Here is a 17,370-nt window from a genome sequence, read left to right as displayed (position 1 = left end):
CTGTACATATCAGTACCTGGCAGTAGGGCAAAGGTGAACCAAAATGGAGGCAAATGGTCTTTTTTCAGGGCGAGCTGTACCAGTGATCCTCCATACTCACAACAGCTAAATCATGGAAGTGATCTATATATCTAACAACAGATGAGCAGATGGAGGAGAATATGGTATATATACACAATAGAGTACTACTGAGCCATCAAGACAAATAAATTTGAGTCATATGTAGGAAAATGGATACCATAATGCTAAGTAAAATAAGTCAGTCACTAAAGGTTAAATGTCACATGACCACTAATATGAAAGACCTGGCAGTTCCATTTGAAATAACACAAAACCAAAACAACCTCAGTGTTCATTAACTGGTCAGTGGGAAAATACATTTAGGGCTTACACACATTAAAATACTACTTAGCAATAAAAAGGGAACTATTTACATACACAACATGAATAAATCTCAAAATAAATGCACAGAGTAAAAAAAGCCAGACAAAAACAGAATACATAATCATAGTTCATTTATAAAAATTTTTAGCAAACAAAAACAAATCTGACTAACAGATGGCAGATCGGTGGCTGCTAGGGAATAAGGAGCAGGGAGAGGCCAGAGGAAAGGCTTAGAAGGAGACTTGAGGAGATCTCTGCAGTGATGGAAATGTTCACTATTTTGATTACAGTGATGGTTTTGTATGTACATGCATAGGCCAAAGATTGTCAAATTTGACACCTTAAATAGTCTTTTGTATGTCAATTATATCTCAAAATTATTTAAAATAATACTTATGACATAAACAGATTAAAGAGGAGGAAATCAGAGGGTATAATGTACATGGTAAGTTTCCAAAAGTCAGGGAAGGGGCACCCAAAACATAGGTTGAGAAGAAATTCTGCCCAGGGATGAGATCATCTCTTCAGTAGCAGGTGTACAGGTTGGTGGTTTGATAACAGGGTGGTTCGGGAGTGCCTTAGTGTGGCCTCTTTTTTTAATGGGGAGTTGGAAGCAAAAGCATCTTCTGAGAGTGAAATAGTGGAAGTTTTTGAAACAGTTACTGCAGACGGAACATGGTGAGTCTAGAAAGAGAAAAATGGTTTCCAGCATGAAGTGAGAATGGCACTTCCGTGTGCTGTGGTGTGATTTCCTCCAGAGTCAGCAAATGCATTTTATACTAGAAATTGAATCAAGGATGCTCTCACTAAGATACAACCCAGCTCTTTTTGAATTTTTAATTTTGAGGCAGGGTCTTACTAAGTCTCTAGGTTGCCTAGGCTGGGCTCAAACTTGCAATCCTCCTGCCTCAGCCTCCCAGAGTGCTGGGGTTCAGGCATGCACCATCATGTCAGGCTAAGCAAGTGCCTTGTGCAGACACTGAGGAATAGAAAGTTCAGTCCACCCAAGATTAGAGATGTTGTTATACTGTGATGACAAAAAAGATTAAAATGAATTATTTCCAGCGTACTAATGGAGTGCAAAAGCTAAGGAGAAAAACTGAAATGAAGAAAAGGAGAAAACCATTATTTTGTGAGAAAATAAACTTCCAGGATGGAGGTCCTGGTGATGTTTGTAGGATAAATATATGAATTAAGAATGAGAAAGATTGAAAGTTGTGATAAAAGAGCATGTCTGAGACAGTAATTTTCAGGGTAGATAAGCTTTACATGTGGACAAGGTTCCCAGTGTGACTGTTGAAGCAGGAGCATAGCTATGGTCTTGTTATGGCATAAGCGTGTCCCTCAGGGATGTGTGTATTGGAGCTTTGTCCCCAGTTTTGTGGTATGGAGGTGGTAAGGAAACTTTAAGATGTATGGGCTCATAGAAGGTTCTTGGGTCAACTGGGGGCATTCCAGGAAATAGACTGTGGAAGCCTGGCTGCTCTCTGGTGATGTGAAACTCTTCCTTCTGCCACTGTAATCCTCCTTCAGGTGACCCAGTCAAGAGAGACCCTTTCAGTTTCCGGAACTGAATTGCATAAATCTCTTTTCTTCATAAAGAGTTAGGTGTTTTGTTATAGTAATAGAAAACAGACTGATATAGACATGAAAAATGACTTTCCCTGACAGAAGGAAGTTAAGATAGCCCATGGAGATGTGTTCCTGGCAGATTGTTTGGATATTGCAGATCGTGTCTGTGGGTATCCCTTAGCACGTTCTCTGTTCCTTTTTATCCTGTAAATTGATATTTTGACCTAGAGGTTTGACCAGTTTGGGGTTTTTTTCTTTTGCAATATCCTTTTTTTTCTTTTGCAATATAGTATTGTATACTTTGGGACAGGTATAATGTCTGGTTGTCTATCTATGATGCTAGTATATATTGCCAATCATCACCCAGATTCACTAATTCAGTGAGGTTCTCTATGGTGACATTCTAAATCAGTTAATCCTTTGCTTATCTTCTTTAATGAGAAACTTTCCACCATCAATTATTTAGTCATCTGGAGGCACAGTTCATGCAGGATAAATGTCTGATGCTTTCCTTTAATGACTAGTTCCCAAAATTATGAATTGGCTTGCTACAATCCTTTCAAAGGATTTAAAATTCTGAACACAGGAATTTATACATATTTGATGTGCTTCAACCCATTACAATTATCATCTTTACTGACAATGGAATTGTCTACTTTTAGCCAATGGAAGCTTATTCAAGCCAGCTCCTGGGTCCCCCACTCCCTTCTGATATGGCCTAGTAGTGTGTGACAGCATCATGTTTTGCAGTGTGATAAGACATCCTAAGCTAACCTTCTACAAGTCATGACTCAGACCTGAAATAAACCATTTCTGCAAGACTTCTGGTTCCTTTTAGTGGCAATTAGATTTCAGAGATCTTCACATAGATGCCAGATTTCAATGCCAATATATTAGCCATTTTTTCTTGGGTACTTTCAAAAGGCAAAGCCAGGAAACTTGTTTTTAATGTAAACTGTATCACAAGTTTTTACTGATACGTTCATAGGAAGAATGCATCCAATTTACAAATGAATTGCAAAGGGCGGGATGGGGGAGGAGCTGGAAGAGAAACTTACAGGTAAAAAGAGACTTGGGGAACATTGCAGTTCATAAGCCCAAGACAAGCCCTTGACCAAGGCCAAAAGTAGCTACACTCTCCTCACCCTTCTTCCAAGATTGAAGTGGCTGCTTATGAAAGCCCAAAATGCCCATGAAAGAAATAAAAAGAATCAAAATGTCTTTACCAGATCTACTAAATTTCCCTTGTTAATTTTGATGTAAATATAATTCAGAAAATATTGAAAACCCTAAGTATGACTAGCTTGGACAGCATCCAGAGACTTTTTTCACTATGTCTGTCAAATAAGCTTTTTCATACAAGACTGAGGAGATATGTAAATATGTCAAACATGGCCCCCAAAATACGGACACCTGAAAATTCTTAAAAGGAAATGGTTTCATCTTGGTCTAGAGTAAAAGAGTAGGATGTGGAATATTTAGTTTTCACTTTGGCTCATGAAATCTGTAAAAGTATAAAATTGTTACATAATGTGAGAAGCTTCCATATATCTATGTATCTGTACAGTAGAAGGAACCTTCACATTCGACTGGAAACCCACTGTATATTGTTTCAACAACTCTAATTTAGTGCTGATGGACTCTATAGTTTCAATTGCCTGGCACACACTGTCCTTTTAGGAACAAAATTATCTTCTCTTGCACTTAACTCGCTGTGTTAATTGACATGTGCCAAGGCAAAAATGAATTGGAAACTACCCCAAATTCAAGGAAAATCATTAAATCTTGTTCATATAGTAAACATTTTTAAAAATTGTGCATTTCCATTCATATGTTCCCATTACCAAAATGGGGTGAGATTCTTTTTGCTATGGAAATGTGACTCCCAAATCACTTTACTGCTTTTTATTTCAGCGTATGTAAAGTACATGTAAATTTGTAGAAGATACATTTTAAGCACATGTTCACAAGACTTGAAACAATTTAAAAAGTAAGATATATGGAACACTGAAAATTTACCTGCACTGCATGGAGAAAAAGTTATGCTATTTCTGTAATTTAGTCATCATTTTATATTTATTCACCATTTTTTATTAGTAGTACATGTTTGCGATACATGCAGTTTACAATTATCTTGGGGAGTGGGTACATATATATAATACAGTTTGATTCTTTTTTTAATCCCCTTCCCCTTTCCTCCTCCTTTAAATCCCATTTCCCTAGTTTTGTTCTTGTTGATATTATTAATCTTATGTTTATGTCATATGACGTTTATATTCATTGAGGTTATTAGGTTCCTGCATGTGGCATATCTTTAATCTACTTATTTCCCCTTTCCCTCTCTCTCCCCTTTTACCCTTGGTCTCCAGGATCCCTTCCCATTTGCCAGAGATCTATCCCCTTGTCTCTTTCTATTCATCTTTTTTATGCTTTTTGTTTGTGCTTTATCTTACTCAAATAAGAGATACTATACAGTGTTTAAACTTGTGTGTCTGGTTTATGTCACTCAACATTATATTTTTCAGGTACAACAAGTTTCCTCCAAACATCTCAAATTTGTCCTTCTTTGTAGCCAAATAGTATTCCATTATGTACAGATACCACATTTTCTTTACCCAGTCATCTGTTCATGGATACACAGGATGCTTCCAGGATTTAGCAATTATAGATTCCTTGAAGGAGGAGAGTTAGGTCATATGGAATTTCTAAATTTAATTTTCTGAGGAACTCCATACTTATTTCCATAATGGCTGTACTAGTTTACATTCCCATCAACAATATGGGAAGGCTGGGACTGGGAATTTAGCTCAGCGGCAAAAGCGCCTGCCTGGCAAGCGCAAGGTTGTGAGTTCGGTTCCCGGTACCGGAGGAAAAAAAAAAAAAAAAAACAATATGGGAAGGCTTCTTTTTCAGTGCAGCCATGACAGCGTTTGTTGTTGCTTAACTTCTTGGTGATGGCCTGTCTTTCTGTTGTAAGATGGACCCTTAGTGTTGTTTTAACTTGTGTTCAGCTAATGGCCAGAGATGTTGAACATTTTTTCATATATTTGTTGGCCATTTGTACTTCTTTCTTTGAGTATGTCTGTTCATTTCATTTCCCTATTTCTTGATTGGGTCTTTTATTTTAGGTACCCTAATTTTTTTGAGTTCTTTATACATTCTAGATATTAGTCCTCTGTCTGAGGAGTAATAGCTGACAAACTTCCCAATTCTGTATGTTGTCTCTTTACTAGTTGAATTATTTGCTATGTAGACGTTTTCTAACTTAATGTAATCCCATTTGTTGATTTTTTCTGTTATTTCTTGTGTCATTAGGGGTCTGTTTAGAAATCCTTTCCTATGCCTATAACTTCAGATATTTTCCTATTTTATCTTCCAGTAGGTTCAATGTTTCTGTTTTAATGTTTAGAACTTCAATCCATTTGACTTTACTCTAGCACATGGTGAGATACAGGGTCCAATTTTAATCTTTTGCAAGTAAATACCCAGTTTTCCTAGCATCATTTTAGAATAGGCTACATTTCCTCCAACCTATGCTTTTGAACACTTTGTCAAAGATCAAATACCTGAATGTGTCTGGATGTTTCTGTGTCCTCTATTCTGTTCCATTAATCTACATGTCTTCTGTATCTATCTGTTCCAGCACAATCTCTTTTTTATCACTGTTGCTTTGTATTATAGCTTGAAGTTAGGTATTGTGATCCTTCTACTTTCCTTTTATTGCCCAAGATTACTTTTGTTATTTTGGGTCTCTTATGCTTCCATATGAATTTTAGGGGTGTTTTCTCTAGATCTCTGAAATATGCTGTTGGTATTTTGATTGGGACTGTATTGACTCTGTGCAGCAGTTTGGGGAGGATAGCCATTTTGACAATACTGGCTCTGCCTATCCAAGAACATGAGACATCTTTCCATTTTATGATGTCCTCTTCAATCTCCAGTACTGTAGTTTTCCTTGTAAAGGTCTTTCACCTCCTTGGTTACTTTAATTCCTAGATATTTAATTTTTCTTGATGCTAAATCAAGAAAATCAATACCTGTGAAAGGTATTGGTCTCATAATTTCCTTCCAACTGAGTTCATCATTGGTGTACACAGATTTTTGTGTGTGTTGATTTTGTATACTACTACATTGCTGAAGTTGGCTATTCTTAGAGTTTCTTGTGGAATTATTTGCATCTTCTATGTAGAATGTCATGTCATCTGCAAATAATAATAATTTGGGTTCTTCCTTTCCTATATGTATCCCTTTTATTTCTTTCTCATGCCTGATTCCTCTGGTTAATGTTTTAAGTACTATGTGGAATAAAACTGGTATTAGTGGGCATCCCTATCTTGTTCTTGATTTTAAAGAGAATGCTTTTAGTTTTTCTTCATTTAATATGATGTTGGTCTTTTGTTTGTCATAAATAGATTTTATCAAATTCAGGTACTTCTATCCCTATTTTCTTCAGCATTCTTATCATGAAGCAGTGTTGGATTTTGTCAAAAGCCTTTTCTCTGGTCATGTGCCTTTTGACCTTGTTTCTGTTTATGTGATGTATTACATTTGTTGATTTGCATAAGTTGATCCTTGTATCTCTGTGATGAAACTTGATTGTGATGTATGATCTTTTTGATGATGTGTTGCATTCTATTTGCTAATATCCTGTTGAGGATTTTTGCATCTATGTTCATTAAGGAAATTGGCCTGCAGTTTTTTTTTTAGTTGGGTATTTATCTCATTTTGGAAACATAGTGGTGCTGGCTTTCATAAATGAATTTGGGAGCACTCTGGTCCATCCAATTTCTTTAAAGAGATTGAAAAGTATAGGTGATACAGTATCCTGAAAGGTTTTATATAATTCAGCAGTGAATCCATTAGTTCCTGGACTTTTTCTCAGTTGGCAGATTCTTTTTGCATTGTTTGTCACTGGGATGTTCAACATGTTTATGTCTTCTTGGGTTAGTACTGGAAATTTGTATAAGTCTAGAATTTGTTCACTTCTGAAGAATTTCCCAATTGTTAGGCTATAACTTTTCATAGTAGTTACTCTCTTATGGACTTCATTGATGCCTTTGTGATTTTACCTTTTTCACTTCTAATTGCATTGATATGAGTTTTCTTCCTTTTCTTGGTAACTTTGGCTAAAGGTTTATCTATTTTGTTTATTCTTTCCAAGAACCAGCTCTTAAATTCTTTGACTCTTTGGGGTATTTTTTTAGTCTGAATTTAATTGATTTCTGCTCTACTCTTTATGATTTCCCTCCTTAATTTTGGTTTGGGCCTGGATTGTAGTTGTTTCTGAAGTATCTTTAGGTTGTTTATTTGAGCTCACTGTATTTTCCTACTGTTAGCACTGACTGCAGTGAACTTCCTTCTTAGGACTACTTTCACACTGCCTCAGTGGGTCTAGTGAGTTATATGAGCATTATTGTTAAATTCCAGAAATTTATAATTTCCTCCTTGATTTCTTCTGTTACCCGTTGGTTGTTTAGGACTGTGTTAGTAATTTTCCAGGTGCTTCTACATTTCTCATGATTTTTTCTGTTGTTGATTTCCATTTCATTGCACAGTGATCTGATAGTACACATTGGGTGACTTCTGTTCTTTTACATTTATTTAAGTGTGCTTTATGGACTAATATGTGATCTATTTTAGAGAAAGTAGTGCATGCTGCAGAAAAGTATATATACTCTGTTGCAGTGAGGTGGAATACTCTGTAGATATCTATTAAATCATTTGTCTAAATGATATAGTTCAACTCTGATATTTTTTAGTGATTTTTTTGTTTACTTGATCTATCTTCTTGTGAAAGTGGGGTGTTAAGATTCCCCACTATGATTATGTTAGTATTATTTGATCTTTTATGTAGCAGTATTTGTTTTATGAAGATAGATGCTGTGATACCCAGTGCACAAATATGTATAAGTTTTATCGCTTCTGTTGAACTCTTTCCTGGACTAATATGTAGTGACTTTCTTTGTCTCTTCTAATCAGTTTTAGTTTGAAGTTTACCATATCTGAGATGCAGATTATTATCCCTGTTTGGTTTGGGGGCCCCAGTATATGAATTATTATTTTCTATCCTTTGATTTTTAGACTATGAATATGTTTTGGGATTATATGAGTTTCTTGAATGGAACAGGCTGTTGGATTCTGTTTTTTGATCCATTCTGCAAGTCTGTATCTTTCAGTTGGAGAGTTGAGGCCATTAATATTGAGAAATACTACTGAGATGTGTTATTTACTATCACTGAAACACTTCAGGCTCTTCTGGACTATAAAGTTTGTGTTGAGAAGTCTACTATAATTCTAATAGGTTTACCTAAATAAAACTCTGTATTATCTCTAAGGTTTTATTGAAGAATTATTTTCTTATTCTCTTTAATGGTTTGAGCAATCTTTCATTCTTACATCTGATAATCTGAGCAATGTAGTTGAGGATAGTGATATGCAATGTAACAACCACTGTTGATTTGTATTAATTTGTATTGATTTTTTGTTTTTCTCTGGGTGCTTTTAAAATTCTCCTGTCGTTGCTGTCATTGAATATCTGGCAATTTAATACAGATATGTCTTGATGAACTTCTTTATTTCATCATAATCATTTGGTGTTCTGGAAGCCTTGCTTCTTTGTGGGTTTTTTTTTCTCATATTTGGGAGATTTTTTTGCTGTGATTTCTATAAGCATATTAATAATTCCATCTGGGCTATCTTCTAGCTTCTCTCCAACTCCACCTAGGCTTAGGTTGGCCTTCTTAGTGTTGTCTAGTAGATATTGGATGGTCTTTGTTTTTCTTTTTATGGCTTCTTTGAGCACTTCTTCATAATTTACTATTTTGTCCTCAACTTCAGGAACTCTGTCTCCACAATGGTCATTTATGCAATTTATGAATTCTATACATTTTTTTATTTCTGTCTGATATCTTCTCAAGGATTCTATACCTTTGGTAAATTTCTCATTCATGTTTTGAACTATTTTGGTTATTTAAATTCTTCCAATTTTTTACTAATATAATTCTGTACAATTTTGGTTCATTTTCTCTTTGAACTCATCTAATTTCATCTCTTTTGTAGACTTTTCGTAGTTCTGGCACCTGGTACATGCTTTCTTCTCCATTTTTACCCCTTGATCTGCTTAGGAGAGCTGGGAGACCTTGGGGGTCTTCTCTTTCCTTGCCTGCCCATGATGCTATGTATATGTATACCTATTGTTTATTGCTTATGACCCCCAGGTAATCCAGACATTGGCAGAGAGAAAACCAATTGTCAGCCACTACTATATTACCTGGGCGATAGCAGTAAATGCAGTGACAACAATGATATCAATTGTTAACAGGATATTGACAGACCTTGGGAACCCCTAATCAGAACAAACAGGATAGGGGCTGGGTATTTAGCTCAGCGTCGCAGTGCCTGCCTGTCAAGTGCAAGGTTGTGAGTTCGATTCCCAGTACCAGAAAAAAAACAAAACAAAACAAAGAACAAACAGGATGGTTTTAGAGAAGACAATTAGGCCACCCATATATTGACCTATAGTACTTCAGACTGTTTAATTTCTGCTGGGTGTAGACAGCAGTGCCAGAGCTCTAGACATAAACATACCACTAGACTAAATGTCTTCTTCATTGACAGTTACACTCTCTAAACCTGGCCTCCCATGACAGAATACAGGCCTTGTGTCATCTTGGTGCTTTGCAGGGGCCCCCAGGAGATCTCTGTTTACTTCTAACCCTCTCTGAGCCTGTTTCCTAAGGCTGTCTCTCACCTGGTCCTGTGAGAGGGCAATGCTTCAGTCCTGAAGGAAAACTGTCCTCCTGGGTGGTGGACTCCCTTCCATCAGGTCAGTCTATTGGCTGTCATTCCTGTTTCCTGTGCTGTGGAGACCCCAGGAGTGTGTGTGGCATCAGTTGGTGTATGGATATATGGTTCTAGGGTCCACTTGGCTCACCACAGGTGTTGGCCCCAGTGGGTGACAGCACTGGTGGGGAAGGGCACCTTATTATTTTGACTCACCATTGTGAACACAGCTAGCTACCTTTGAGTAATCTGTAACTGGTGTTTTAAATAATTAGAACCTGACACTAATCTACAGCTGGCTGTGCTCTGGAAAATAAGTTTTTCACTGCTAACTTTGTGTCCAGAAGCTTTTTTCTTAGAAATATGAATTCACTGAAGTCTCTGATTCCTGTGTCCACACACTGGTATGCCAGGGTCCAGAAAGGCACAATAGCCTTGGTAGTAAAAGCCAGGGTTTGCCATCCTTAGAAAGCAACACAGAAGACCAGTCCCAACATATCCCAAGCTTTTGTATGTCACTGAACTCTCCTTCTCTCTTTATAGTTGCATGTGGAATATCTGTTTTGATTGGACATTGTGTGAGTAATTGTGCTTTATTCATAGTAACTTTTTCATATTACAGACTTCATTTGCATTGAACACAAAATAAAATAAAGTGCAGATGAAGTGAAATAAATGTTTGAAAGAAAAAACAAAAACAGGAGCAGGTGGAGGAGGAGGAGGAGCTAAGAAAGGAGGACCAGGTCCCCTGAGGGGCAGAAGCAAAGTGATGGGCCAGCGTCAGGGCACTAAGGCTGTTTAGACCCCAGAACTGACCCCCAAAAGTGCTGAGAAACAGCATCATCTGTGTCTGCAGCTAGAATGCAGCATTCCAGCAGTCTTCAGGGCAACATGTGCCAAGTTTCACAGCTTCCCCTCATGTCCCTCCCAGCTTGATATGGATAATCATGTCCCCGATGCAGGGAGGACACAGTCCTACTACTGCGCTTCTGCATGAACCCCGCTGTCCATATATCTCCAGATGCTAACCTCAACTTCTAAGGTCCCACTTCACTCCAACACCCTAAATATCCTAGAGCTTCTAGAAACCTAACAGAAGAGGTACGAGGGGACCTGGACTTGTTGATAGTGCTGCTGGGTGGATGGAGGTTTCCATCATTTGCACTAAAGGAGCAGACTGCATCCCAAGCATAAGGGTATCCTGAGAAGGATGCCTCAGCTGTGTGGAGGCAGAGGCAAAGGACCCTTGACAGGGAGGATGGGGACATGGTATCTGTCTGCACTTATGCTTTGCTGTGAGGTCAGGGTCAGCCAGCTCAGGCTCTGTGTAAGTAAGTACAGGCTAAGTGAGGGGATGAGATAGTAAATAGTGGTGGAAGCTACCTAACCACATTAGGTCTCAGTTTCCCCATGTGTGGAATGGAGGTGGTACTAACATCAGTTTCATCACTCTGCTGGTGAATTAATGTGATGATTGAAAGAGGTGCCCGGTGTATTGTCAGGATGCATTAAAAAGACACTGAACCTGTAAATTGCTACTTTAGGCTGAGCAATTTGCATGCTTAAGCAACCAGGTGCTGGAGAGAAAAGGCCACACGAAGAAGCAAAGCTCTGAAGAACTAGGATGGTTTGGATTTGAATCAAGGAAGTTCATTTTGAATCCCAAGGGGGCAAAGACTCGGCCTGACATGCCCTGAGGTTCTTGGCAACCGTTTTAAACAGGTGTGTGGCAGCCACTCAGCCTGCCCCAAACTGTGTGCTCCCCAGCAGCCGAGACAAAGGAATGAACTCTAGACCCCAGATCCTGCAGGAGAGATGACACATGTCTTGACGAACAGGGTAAATTCAAGGCAACTCTGAAGGCCCTTGTTACATTCTTGAGCTGCAGGAGCGGCTGCTGCTTGGGTTTCAGTTATTCTTGGCCTCCTCACTGACCTGGGGCACTGTTTCCTCCTCTTTGCCTCTCCTCTCCCCCACCTTCTCTTTAAAAAATGTTTAAAGGGTTTTGTCAGTGAATGATCTTATTCATGGAGCAGGCATGATGACAGTTCACAGAAATAAATGGGCACTTAACTGTGTGTCTAATAAATCCACAACAAAAATAAACAGAAGGGAAGAAGGCTTGGGAAAGAAAGGAGGCAGGCTGGAGGGCATGAAAGGAGCCTGTCATGGTGATTTACACAGCCCCTCAGCAGGCAGTGTCCGTCCGGCCCCTCCTGGTCATGGCCGACCTGTAGATGCAAGAGGAGGACATGGCCACACAGAGCAGCCAGGTAGAGGTCAGCTCCAAGATGGGGCACACCTGGGGGGTAGAAAAGGAATCAGGAAGGCCATTGGGTCCACTGCCCATTGGTGAGGCAAGGGCAAAATGCAAGGAAGCAAAACCAGCCTGATGCTGATCTACCTTTCCCTTCAGGATCCACACCCAGATTATAAATGGCATTACTAGGATCTTTCTGCCCACCCCAAACCACACTCTACCCAGGGTTTGGGAGACAATCTGGGATTAGAGGCATATTTAGTTGATTTTTTAACAAACACCTGTTGTTCCAGTGTTAATCACCTTTCCAGGTGCACAAGGGGCCTACCTAAGACATTAACCCTCTCTTAGTGGGCCTGGCCTGGTGAAGACATGCTTAGGGATGTATCTTCCATGAATCACCTTCCATGCCCAGAAATAATGCCATCTCACAGAGTCAGGGAAGATGTAAATTCATAAAAACTTGGTTGAGCTCCCTGACCCCACTGCCACATTCACTAAATTATTCATTTCCCCAAAGATATTTTAGCTTATTTGAGGGTCAAGAGGTGTTGCTTTGCCCCCTTCTTTCCCTTTCCTTTATACCCCCTCATCCCAGTATCCGCACAGGACCAGATACAAAATAGATATTGAGGAAATACTTGCTGAGTTCACTGTGTGAGGCTGCTCATGGAAATCCCATGCACTCTGGCTTCTGACCCTGACAGGCCTTGAGGACCTGGAAGTCTCAAGTCACTAATGTCTCCTCCAGTTTTCCCTTCTGCACAATAGAAGAGATGGCTCTGGCTACTGTCTACCCCAATTTGTAGATCTGGTTCCAATCCTCAACACTGAGCCTTGGGCACGTCTCGAACCTCCTGCCCTGGCCCTTCTGGCCACTTCAGGATGAACTCACCTCCCCTCAACCACTTCCTAATATCACAGGCCAAACGAGCCTCACCATCCATCACCAGACGCTTTGGTCTAGACAGACAAGATTTTAATTTTTGCTTTCGACAAAGACCTCGGTAGAGATTACCTTCTCCCTGGGCTGTCCACTGAAACATTGCCAAAACCTCTTTCAGGGAAAATCTTATGAGGGCTTTTCTTCAGAGCCCTGTGCATGCTTTTCCCAAAGGAATTAGCATAATTGGTAGGAAACTGCCTCTAGCTCATAAGGGCTTTCCAGTGTGGACTCTCTAGTCACAAGGCTTCCCTTGGGCAGAATGGCCCAGAATTATTCATCCTGGGGACTGAGAGACTTAAGCAAACAGCAAAGCTTCTTTTGTCTGCCCTCTTGTCTCTGCTTAGAAGTTATGGCCACTCCATGCCCCAAAGACAATGAATGCTGCTCTGGTGGTGACCCAGGATCAGAAGAGGTGCTTTATGACTAAGGGCCTCAAGGCTCATGACAGTGGGTTGTACCCCCTACACCACAAAAAGCACAAAACCTCTGGCCCTCCAAGACATAAGTCAGCAGGAAACCTGGAGAATCTATAGGCCTTTGGAGACCTCAGCTGAGAAAGAAGAACTGAGAACACATGAACTGAAAAACAGCCTCAAGGAATTCATACTCTAATAGGGAAACAAAAGGAATCTGTGTCCTCTTTGGAAAAATGGCAGAACCACAGTGATAGTTACAAAAGGTGCATTAAGAGGAAAGGTGAGAGAGGACTGAACAGGTTGGACTGGAGAAGAGATGAAGTCAATTAAGGAAGAGGTGACTTCAGCCTATAACGTGGAGAGGTGTGAAGAACAGGAGAGGCAAGGGAAAGGGAAGGGATTTTGTCTCTTGGGCACAGAGCACACCAGATTCAAAGGGTTCAAAGAGCAGGAAGAGATACTTCTGTGCATTTGAGGAGGAGGCAGTGCGCACCCAGAAGGGAGATGCTCACATACAGAGAGCACTCAGAGCTTTAGGCAGCACAGGCACAAACAACCGGAGATCCTAAAAGGGGAGTTTTCTTGCAAAGCACATTTCAGTTACCCCAATACTTCCTGCCCCTCCACAATTCCTTTCACATGGAATCGGAGATAAGATTGAAGGAGCAGCCACAGAAAATTTCTGGAGAACCAGAAAATGACCTGGTCGTTGACATGGGCAGGAGAGGGAGTCGGGGGAAGCCCACGATGGTGTTTAAGGCAGATGCAAGGAATGCGGTGACTGCTCTGTCTGTGCTGAGTGGACACTCAGGCCAGCTGACAAAGCACTATTTCTGTAAGGGTGGAGCCCATAGCCTCTAGTTCAGTTCTAGCCCAGGCCCAGCACAGGGGCATGGGACAAGGCTGGGTGGAAGGAAGTTGAAAGGTCCTGAAATGACAGTCAACTCTTAAGTACTCTGTGGAGGGGAGGAAAGGTTCACGGTGAGCTCAGACCTCCACTTGAAGGCAGTTCTAGAAAAACTCAAAGCTGGACTATATAAGACTGGTTTCTCATCTATTCAGACTAGTTTGAAGGCTCATGGCTCCTACCATGACACTTATTTGTTACTGAGGGCTGAGTGTTGTGTCCTAGCAAATGCTTGCAGATGACCTGTAAGCAATCTGGAGTGCACAGTGGCCCAGAACACAAACTTGTGATTAAATGGATGACCTAGGATACACATTGACAGTCTGGGATCTACACCAGGTTTCCTTTTCCCTTTAATAGAAAAGATTTCTCATGTGGGAGCTGAGCCAGGGAACCCCGGCCGAATTCCCATAGTAAGACCAACTGTGGACCCATCATAAAGTGTGAGGACATCCTAATGTTGAGGACTGCAGGGAACAGCGAATCAGCCCCTGGACTTGGTTCTCAGCAGGGCTCCAGAGCAATTGCGGGGATCCAGGAAAACCATTAACCTCCCTTTGTTACTGAATTTGCAAAGTTTCCTGCTCAATTTCATTTACCAAATTTGCCGGCCTTTGCATATTCAGTACAACATGCACATGATGAAACAGTTCTGGGAATGGAGAGGACATTTTATTCAAAGACCCATGAATGGAGAAAAGGCGCTCATGTTCTACAGACACCTGCTCCTCAAATAAGTATGGTGCCTGGGTTTTTACTAGGAGTGGGCTATATAGGGTGTTGTGTGCATGGGAAGGGGAGACTTCAAGGGATCAGAATATCACTTTTTTCTTCCCTAATTTGGGCACAGTCAGATGCGTCATGGCACCTGTGGTTGTGATTTTAATCACTGTGAGCATATCGGGAGCTCAAGGTCTTCACATATCATTATAGCATCAGGACCACCTTGAGCTGGTCTGGACACCCCTCAGAGACAGGGAATATGCAAGGTTGCCATGATAGGCAACTGGGAAAAGCAGTTAGCAGCATCTGGTCTTTAACCTGTGCAAGCAAGCAGCATTTGCATGACAGAACAACAGGCTATTGGTAATTTCAGGTTACAGGCTGATGGCATGACTGATGAACTCATTTAAAAATGGAAGAAACCACCCACTTCACAGCCTGAGGGCAAAGTATGTATACAGTGTTTTCCTCCAAGTCTGCTAAAGCAGAGACCTTCTTAAAGAGAAGAGGCCAAGGTGTCTATGTATCAGCTTCTTGAAGTATAGATTCTGGAGGAATTACCTGTTTTTTTCCTTTTTGTAGAAAACTTCAAGAATCAGCCAGTGACCAGACCCTCAAAGTAAAGCCCCAGCCTGGTAAAGCTCTCAGGAGCCCCCATCCGGCAAGCCAGAGAAGGGACATAAAGCCTACAAAGGTAGGTGACCATGGGAGGATGAAAGTCAAGCAAACCCAAGAAAGATGGTGAGGGAGAAGGGAGCACTGTGTATGCTGGAGGGCCCTAGACAACCTGTCGTCAACGCCACAGAGAGCAACTTGCCAAGCACATGTCAGAACAGCTTGTGAAGCTGGCTTCTACATGCAGGTCACAAGTCTTGGGAATCAGAGACAAAAGGGAAAGAGGAAGCTCGAGGAAAAGCCCAGTTTGGTTTCCAGCAAGACACTGACAGCAATGATCCTGTTTGCAGAAGATCCAGCCCTTTCTTTTAAAAATTGAAAGCAGAACTGCCATATAATCCATCAATCCCACTACCAGGGTACGTTCAGAGGAAACACAAGCAGTCTGTCAAACACCATCAGCATCCCTGTTCACTGCAACATTATCCACAATGGCCAAGATGTGGCACCAGCCTAACTGTCCACCAAAGGGTAAATGAGGAAAATGTGCTGCATAGACTCAATGGAATAGTGCCTGGCCATAAAAAAGAACAAAATCCTGTCATTTTTTTTTAACATCAGGGGTGAATCTGAGGACATTAAAGTGAAATAAGATAGTCGCAGAAAGAGAAATAACACAAGTTCTGACTCTCAAAGACTTGACCACCCAGAAGTAGAGGTAGAATCGTGTCACCAGAGATTGTGGTGAGGCCTGAGGGAGGCAGTGCACAGAGTGCCTGACAAGGATTGAGATGTTGGTTGAAGGATACAAAATTCAGGTTAGAGAAGAGGAATTTACTCAAGAGATCTGTTGCACAACAAGATAACTACAGTTAAAAATATACTATACACTTAGACATTCCTAAGAGAGTAGATTTCAAGTGTTCCCACCACACAAAAAAAATGATTAAGTATATGATGCACACGTTAATTTGCCGATAAAGCCATTCCATAATGTGTATGAATGTCAAGACATGTTAAGACATTTCAAGACACATAAATATGTAAAATTTTTACTTGTCAATTTAAAATATTTATGGCTGAGGATGCAGCTCAGTGATCCAGCACTTAGCTAGCATATGCAAGGTTCTGGGTTCAATCCAACCACTGCCCCCCACAAAAATGTTTTTAAAGCCCCAGCCTGGTCCCTCTTTGAGTCACAGGGCAAATCCATGCAGCCTAGGGCTGAAGGCTGAGGGCTTGTAAATAGAGGTAACCTTAGGCTGGGCCTTCCAAAACACAAGGAAAGATAATCCCAGGTCTTAACCTCACCAGTAAAGTACCTTCAACCCCTAGGGGCAAGAAACAAACCCAAAAGGAGTGGCCATGGAATAAGAGCTGGAAGTCAAAAACCTAGAGCCCAGCACTCAGCTATACTAGCAAGCGTGCACGGATACACGGTTCTGTTTGGTGAGAGTCACTCTCAGACACCACAGAAAAGGACAATGTGAGAGCCCCGGGAAAGAGACCAAAACCCATCACAGGAAGACAGATCCAAAGAGAAGGTCTCTCTGGGTGGGATGAACAGGACAGAACAGTTCTTGCAGCATGAGACTAACCTGGCACAGAGCCACCTGCTTACTCTGGCCATTGTGTATACTCTGCTTCGCTGTGACACCACATGGGAGGCTGGTCATGAAATCGTACTGCAGGGTAGGCTAGAGGTGAGGGAGAGAGCTTTCTGCACGCTCAGCACAAACAACCTTGCACAGGCAGCTAGGTGTGG

Source organism: Chinchilla lanigera, unplaced genomic scaffold (genome assembly GCF_000276665.1).
Source record: "Chinchilla lanigera isolate Chin_1 unplaced genomic scaffold, ChiLan1.0 scaffold00011, whole genome shotgun sequence".
NCBI classification, from domain to species: Eukaryota; Metazoa; Chordata; class Mammalia; order Rodentia; family Chinchillidae; genus Chinchilla; species Chinchilla lanigera.
Note: the sequence above shows the minus strand (reverse complement) of the source record.